The sequence below is a fragment of the Microcaecilia unicolor genome, unplaced genomic scaffold (genome assembly GCF_901765095.1).
Source record: "Microcaecilia unicolor unplaced genomic scaffold, aMicUni1.1, whole genome shotgun sequence".
Lineage (NCBI taxonomy): Eukaryota > Metazoa > Chordata > Amphibia > Gymnophiona > Siphonopidae > Microcaecilia > Microcaecilia unicolor.
The window spans coordinates 71,630-79,713 of record NW_021963544.1 but is presented as its reverse complement, the minus strand read 5'-3'; positions in this window follow the sequence as shown (position 1 = coordinate 79,713).

The window sequence follows — 8,084 nt, the reverse complement described above, 5'->3', positions numbered from 1 at the left end:
AAGTGTGATATTCTATGCGGTACTATTTATGCAGTTAACCTGGCTGGTTAAGGTCTGAATATTGGCACTTAAATCAGCCAAATGCTGATTCCGCCTCCAGAATGCCCCCCTCCCCCCCAATAGTCAGTTTTCTGTTTGGTGCCAACTGGTTAACTGCAGCACCTGGTTAAGGCTAACGCCTAAGCTGAAACTGGCTATTTTGGGGACATCCCAGGGCTGGATTTAGCACTTAACCGGCTGAGATAACTGCATAAATAGGATCACTGCCAGCTGATTATCGGGCCCAAAATGTAAGTGTTTCTTGGAGAACTTTAGGAATGCTATCTAACAAGAAAATAAAGGGGTCCATATTCAGCGCAATTTAACTGGCTAGAAATGGCTCTTGGCCAGTTATATCACCTTTCTTCTATAGCACAAGCCCCTTTCCCCTACCTCTATGGAAACCATTCATGGCGGATTCTAGTCACACCACAGAGGGGTGGTGTCCTTTTGTGCCCCAGCCCATTGGAGGGTTGGTGCCCAGTGGTCCTTACTCATAGGAACATAAGAATAGCCATACTGGGTCAGATCAATAGTCCATCTAGCCCAGTATCCTGCTCCCAACAGTGGCCAATCCAGGTCACAAGTACCTGGCAGAAACCCAATTAGTAGCAACATTCCATGCCACCGATCCAGGGCAAGCAGAGGCTTCCCCCAAGTCCATTTCAAAAAACAGACTATGGACTTTTCCTCCAGGAACTACAGATAGGCTAACCTTGCATCACACACCATGAGTGACGCAAGGAGAACCCAAATGACCTACTCTATCCATGCAGAGCACATGGACTGCACCAGTAAAACATCTTTTGGCATTACAGGTGCATGAGAAGTTGATATTTTTTAATGTATTGTTTTCATTAATTGAAATATAAAGCAGCCATTAGTAGGACCAATAAGTTATGCCTCCTTTCCCCCCCCCCCCCCCCCCCCCCCCACTATGGCTATTCTTATGTTATGTTCTTAAGACAAAAACGCGGAGCCACTCTACACACCCTGAGCTAGGGATGGGCAACCATGGTCCTCAAGGGACGTAACCCAGTGGGGTTTTCAAGATTTCCCCAATTAATATGCATGAGATCTATTTGCATGCACCTCTTCCATTGTATGCAAACAGATCTCATGCATATTGTCTCTACTATAATCAACCACTTTAAATTCAATACCTTCAATATAATCTACATTAAAAAGTCCTACTACTGCACCTTGTCTCTATCAACCACTACATCTTACTAGAATATAATACATGCTTGATTATTGTTCATAGCTTGTCAATGATTGCCTATTTAACTATTGAAATGAATGAAGATCTATATTGCACTTAACAATATCCCTTAAATGTTCTCTGCTCATCGAGGTACTCCCAAACACTCTGAGGGACATAATCGAACGCGAATGCCTAGCTCCATGGGCGTCTATGTCCGAAAACAGGTACGTGAAGAGGAGGGACAGACCGTATTTTTGAAAAAAATGGATGTCTTTTTTTTGTTTCGAAAATACGGTTTGTACGGACCAAATGCCATGGATTTGTTCATTTCTGAGCTGGGCGGTTTTTTTTTTTTTTAGCGATAATGGAAGCTAAAACCGGCCAGCTCAAAAACGTCCCAATCCGAGCCATTTGGTCGTGGGAGGGGCCAGAATTCGTAGTACACTGGCCCCCCTGACATGCCAGGACACCAACTGGGAACCCTAGAGGTCAGTGCGGTGGACTTCAGAAACAGCTCCCACATGCATAGCTCCCTTACCACGGGTGCTGAGCCCCCAACCCCCTCCCCCAAAACCCACTACCCACAAATGTACAACACTACCATAGCTCTTAGGGGTAAAGGGGACACCTACATGTGGGTACAGTGGGTTTTGGAGGCCTCCCATTTACCAGCACAAGTGTTACAGGTAGGGGGGGATGGGCCTGGGTCCGCCTGCCTGAAGTGCACTGCGGTACCCACTAAAAGTGCTCCAGGGGCCTGCATACACGCAGGCCTCTAGGAATTGTTGCTGCTGTAGAACCTTGGCACACCAGTTGACACCTGAAGACTAATGTCTCTGAAAACGTCCTTTATTGGAATAAGCACGTTTACTCACAGTTAACTGCAGATCAGAGGTTGTGCCCCACTGGCAAAGAGTCTCCCTGATACTGAGATTAGCAGTAGGTCAGAGCTGGCAGAATGCTGTACAATGCCCACTTTCAGTAACATGGGTAACACATGAAAAGAAGCTAAAACTGGCTTACAAAAACGGCTACTACCTCATGGACTACCGGAAACAAAACAGGGCACACTCTGACCCAGTAAGCAGAGGGAAAAGCACCATGGGAGTAGAGCCTACCAACTACCAACATCATGAGCATTTAACACAAGCTAGTGGAATCACGGAGCCCAATACCCTACACCCACCACAATGCATTGCTGATGTGACTCTGCAGTGCGCATAACAGAAAAGGTGTCACACTCACCCAAGAGCCATATCAGAACCAGGGAAAGGCTGTCAGAGGATAGAACACATTCTGCTGACATGGAGGTGGGTACGGCATTTGAGGCTGGCATACAGGCTGGGAAAAAAAGTTTGTAAAGTGGGGTTTTTTTTGTTAGTGACCACTGGGGGAGTCAGGGGAGGTGATCCCTGATTCCCTCCGGTGGTCATCTGGTCAGTTGGGGGCACTTTTTTGGGACTTGGACCTGAAAAAAAAAGGGTCCAAATAAAGCAGACCAAATTCTTGTCAAAAACGCCCTTCTTGTTTCAATTATCAGCTAAAGACGCCCATCTCTCCTCGGCTGATAACCACGCCCCAGCCCCGCCTTCACCACGCCTCTGACACGCCCCTGTCCACTTTGTTCGTTCCTGCGACGGAGTGCAGTTGAAGACGACCAAAATCGGCTTTCGATTATACCGATTTGTTCGCCCACGGGAGAAAGACGCCCATATCCCGATTTGGGTCGAAATATGGGTGTCTTTCTCTTTCGAAAATAAGCTGTTCTGTGTCCTGTTAAATTCCACTCATTAGGTATGCACCATTCTCCATCAGTCCGAGCAATATGAAATTAAGTAACCCATTCAAGCGAAAATGTTCTCCACTGCATTCAAAAATCCAAGGTCACAAACTGTTCACTTGCTCACTAAAGTTTCTTTAGAAAGACTTGCGCATCTGAGCTCTACACGATGCCGTGTTTCAGGAGCCGAGACTGAAACGAGATCCCACATGATATACAATCAACATAAAGCTTAATATTCCAAAACTATTACAATGCATTCTTATCTCATGCTTTACAAAATACTCAAATCTTTCCATACTTGTTAACATTTCCCAAATACTTGACCGGACATGATAAATGTGGAAAGCGTATTTATTGTAACTTATGGATTGAAGAAGAAAGCACAGATTCCTAATTCTTTCATGGAGTTTTGGTTGAAAGTATGTACAAACTGTAATTTGAAAAATGTGGTATATGGGATAGTTGCCCATGTGGGAAATGGTATATAAGGGCAGAACATTAGATCCATTAAATTTAGAATAGCTCAACATTTGAGTAATCTGTGGTTAAACCATTGAGAGGCCCCTTTGGTTTCGCATTGGAACCAGTGCAATCATTTACCTACAGATCTGTGTTTCATTGTTTTGTTACAAGTAAGCTTGAGCAGGGGTGGAGATATTGCCCAATATTTGTTACGTAAAGAACAGAAGTTTATTTACGCCTGGAAATCGGTGGAACCTATGGGTTTGAATAAGGAAATGGATTGGGCTTTATTGGGGTGTTGATAGTGAGGTTTAAATATCGTCATTTCCGGGGATGATCCAGATGGCTGGTGAGTGGAATATTATCACTGCTGTGTTGAGCATATAGCCTGCAGTGGTCCGAGTATTTTCGGAAATGTTAACAGGTATGGAATGTTTTCAATATTTTGTAAAAGTACGAGATAAGAATGCATTGCAATAGTTTTAGAATACTAAGCATTATGTTGACTGTATGTCATGTGGGATCTTGTTTCAGTCTCAGTTCCTGAAACATGGCACAGTGTAGAGCTCAGATGCGCAAGTCTTTCTAAAGAAACTTCAGTGAGCAAGTGAACAGCTTGTAACTATGGATTTCTGAATGCAGTGGAGAACATTTTTGTTTGAATGGATTGCTTCATATTGCTCAGACGGATGGAGAATGGTGCTTACCTAATGAACAGAGTTTAACGAGTTTGTTTGGGAGTACCTCAATGAGCCAAGAGCGTTTAAGGGACATTGTTTAGTGAAATATAGATCTTCATTCATTTCAATAGTTGAACAGCTAATCATTGACAAGCTATAAACAATAATCAAGCATTTATTATATTTTAGTAAGAGGTAGTGGTTGATAGTGAGAAGGCGCAGCATTCACAAGCTTAGTATTTAGTAGTAATATTGTGTTTGAATTTCATAAAGTAGATTATTCTGAGGATACTGAATTTAAAGTGGTTGATTATAGCAGTGAGACATATTGTTACCACTTTTATTTAGATTGTGAACCCGGATAATATCAACAAGAATGCGTATTCATTGGGGAAATCCTGAAAACCCAACTGGGTTGCAGCACTCGAGGATTGAGGTTGACCACCCCTGCCCCGAGTGCTATTAAGCGATACAAGTGTGCAATTCACATCTCACAGGAAAAAACGGGACTTGCATAACACTCCTTGATAGGACCAAGCTTAGCCTTCCGAAGGTAAGAACAATTTTACAAACGCAGCACATGCAAATGCAAAGCTGCGGTAAGCACTAGCGTGTGCTTATCACAACTTAAAAGGGCTTATCATGGGATGTGCTGAGGCGCCCTGTGGTCATTTAGCAAACTGTGCACTAAAAAATACGTTATTTTACTGCGGAGAGAGCGTGTCTGGGAGCAGAGAGTGGGCGTTTTTTGTGCTAATCAGCACAGCTACATTGCTATTTGCTAACTGCATAGCAAGGGATTAGAATGCGAGCCCTAATGGCCACACTAGCGCATGCCCGTTAATTCAGAAAATAATGGCTACAGTAGAATAGCATGCGAGAAAAAACCATGTAAGAGCATGCTAAGGCCACTTTCTACCACAGCTTCGTAAAAGGAGCCCACTGACTTTATAAAATAGGTGGGAAATACCTATTTAGCCTTCATTTTGAGGCAACCAGTTATAAAATTACCCTCTTGAATTCTATGGATAAAAACAAGTTACAGCAATACTATTCTACACCATTCCCTACAGACTGAACTTTATTAAAGGTGCTTGGTGGAACATTTTTTTCCTAGAAGTTCCTCAGAATATGAACGGTTTTGTTGTTGTGATTGCTGCATGGTTTCCATCCACATGCTTTATGAGCACTATAAGGAAAACACCTCGGGGAGCTGCAGCTCTTCTGCCTGCCAGGAGCAGCTTGAAATTATCATTCCACAGACGTGAGGCTGAATACACAAAAGCAGAAGGCGACCTGCAAAGGAGAGTCGTGCTTGACAAGAAAAATGCAGAAGCCTGCATGTTTACTAAAGCACAGCAAAGCATCACTAGTCAACACAAGAGAGAAACTCGAATAGCATTATTGGTTTTGTTTAACAGCTGCCTTTTAGCATAGATCATCCCAGAGCCTCTCCTATTATAGGAGACTAAATTAAAATAAAGAAGTAAATACAAAAATAACTCTACTGTCCTTTGCTTTTCTCATAACAATCACAGTGCTGCAATATTAACTTGAAAATGGAAAATATATCGCAAGGAATGGAAGAATTTGCAGGAAAATTTCTGACCAGGTAGATCACTTTAGATATACACGTTATTACACTTTCGTCAAGTCCTGCTTTCTTGTTTACTGGCAGGGGAAGTGCACGCAGCTGTCACCTAAAAGACATACAATTACGGCTTTTTACCTTAATTGTTACGTAGCAGTGAGTGCCCAAGGACGGGTCATTCAGGCAGGCAGGGGGATGCTCTCGGATCTTACACTGAAACGCTTGGGTTGGCCTCCTTCCCATGCTCCAAAAAAGTTTGAGCACAGCCACGGAGGCACAGATCCCACAGTAACTATAAACCAGAGCCCAGAAGCCGAGTGCCCGAATTTTCACCACCAATCTACTTAGTATCAACTGCAAATCGTCAAATAACTGCGCCATTACAGGAATGCAGGAGGCAACCAGAGCACTTTGTACAGTTCCTCTTTTCCTATATGCACTTTGATCAATAGAAAGATACACGTGCTTCTCCTGGGAATCGGGATAACAGCACTGCAGCAGTGGCGAGGAACGGAGTGAGGGAGAGACAGAGCACAGTACCAATCACCGAAATAATGGAAACCGGCAGGCAGCCTTGCACAGAATAGACGCGCGACGTCGCCAACCAGCTCAATGAGAAGGGCGCGTGGACGGTAGCCGCACGTGCAGTGCACGGAACAAGCGCACGCCGCGCCGCTGGGAGGAAGCTCAAATATAAAAGGCCTGAAGAGGGGGCGCGTGCTGCGGCGGCACGTGGCAATCGCAGAGCAAGCGCGAGACGCAACCTGTCTTTTTGCCATATAGTGAGAAGAGGGAGGGCGCGCACAGGCTGCGGCAGCTCGTGCACTGCGCGCGAGCGGCTGGCAATGGCAATGGAAGTCTTATTTGCAGGCAGTCAAGAATAGTGGCCCGTGTTTGGATGTGTATATATATTTTTTAAGTTCAATTATTTTTATTGTTTTATACCGTATAGGTCTGAATTGTGTGCCCAATAGTTGTATTATGCTGTTTGACTGTTATTTGCCCTGAAGCCAATAAAAATACTTGAAGGGGGGGGGGGGGGGGGGGAGAGAGAGAATAGTGGCCGGTGGCTTCCTATTCAGTTTAGTTTAGTGATACTGTTTACAGGCTGCAGAAGCTCATTTTGCATCATGCCTCCCTCTGTTGATGGGATGGGGTGGGGACGGTAGAAAAAGCTTCCTGAGCCACTTGTTTTCTGTTCTGAAAGCAGACAGATAGATGCCCGTGAGAAGCTGAGATATAAGATGATTGAGGGGGCTGAAAGAGGAAGCAGCTCTAAAGGTGCAAGTGGGTGCTGAGCACACCTAAAATTGAGCAAGCTCCTTCATTGTATCCAGGGAGGGGCAACTGATATTGTGTTGGGTGCCCAGGGCAGAAATTAAAGAGGGGGTACCCAATCCCCTCTCCTCCCTACCCCCTCCCCTGATTCCCGCTTCCCCACCCGCCATTACTACCACACCTAAATCAACTTTAAATTACTTCTTCACGCAAAACACATATCTTCACCAAGTACAGAACAAGGAATCACACACAAATTAGAAATATGAACACCAAAACTGAATTGGGGCCCTCCAAGAAGCTAAACAGAAAAACTGGAGAAATAAAAACCAAAATGCCCTGCATTTTGTACTGAACACAATCAATGGCACAACCACAAAGGTGGGGGGGAGCAGGGGGGCTTAGAGCAGAGACGTAGCTAGGTGGGCTGCCAGGGGAGCGACTGCTCCCCCAAATGGACTTCTGATGGCGCTGGTGCGTATTTTTCAGGCAGTCTCACACAGTGCATGTGCTTGCCTATGCAGTGCATGCACCTCTCCCCCTGGTCCTAGTTTCTGGCTTAGGGTCCCCCCCCCCCCAAAGCTAACATCTCCATTGCTGTGGCTGGTGGGGATCCTCATACCTCACCAGCTGATAAACACTTCCAGGTCCAGCCAGCAAAACTCTCCAAGGTCTGCAGCCAGCAGCAGTATTTCAGAGCTAGAGCTGCTGCTGCTGCTGCTGCTGCTGCTGCTGCTGCTGCCACCTCCTCCCCCCCCCCCCCCCCGTGCCTGTTCAGCTTTCACACATGCTTGAAAACTTAGGGTTACCATATTTTGTCTCCCAAAAAGGAAGACACATGCCCTGCCCCCACCACACACCCACCCCGCCCCCTTTCACACCCTCGCTCCGCCCCTTGTCACACACCCCATCACCCCCCCTCCCCATCCCCTTACCTTACTATTGCCCTGGTGGTCTAGTGACCTCTTCGGGCAGGAAAGAGCCCCCTCTTTCCTGCCCGGAGCGCTGCCCTACATACATCCTTTCTGTTGGTGATCTCGGCGCCGA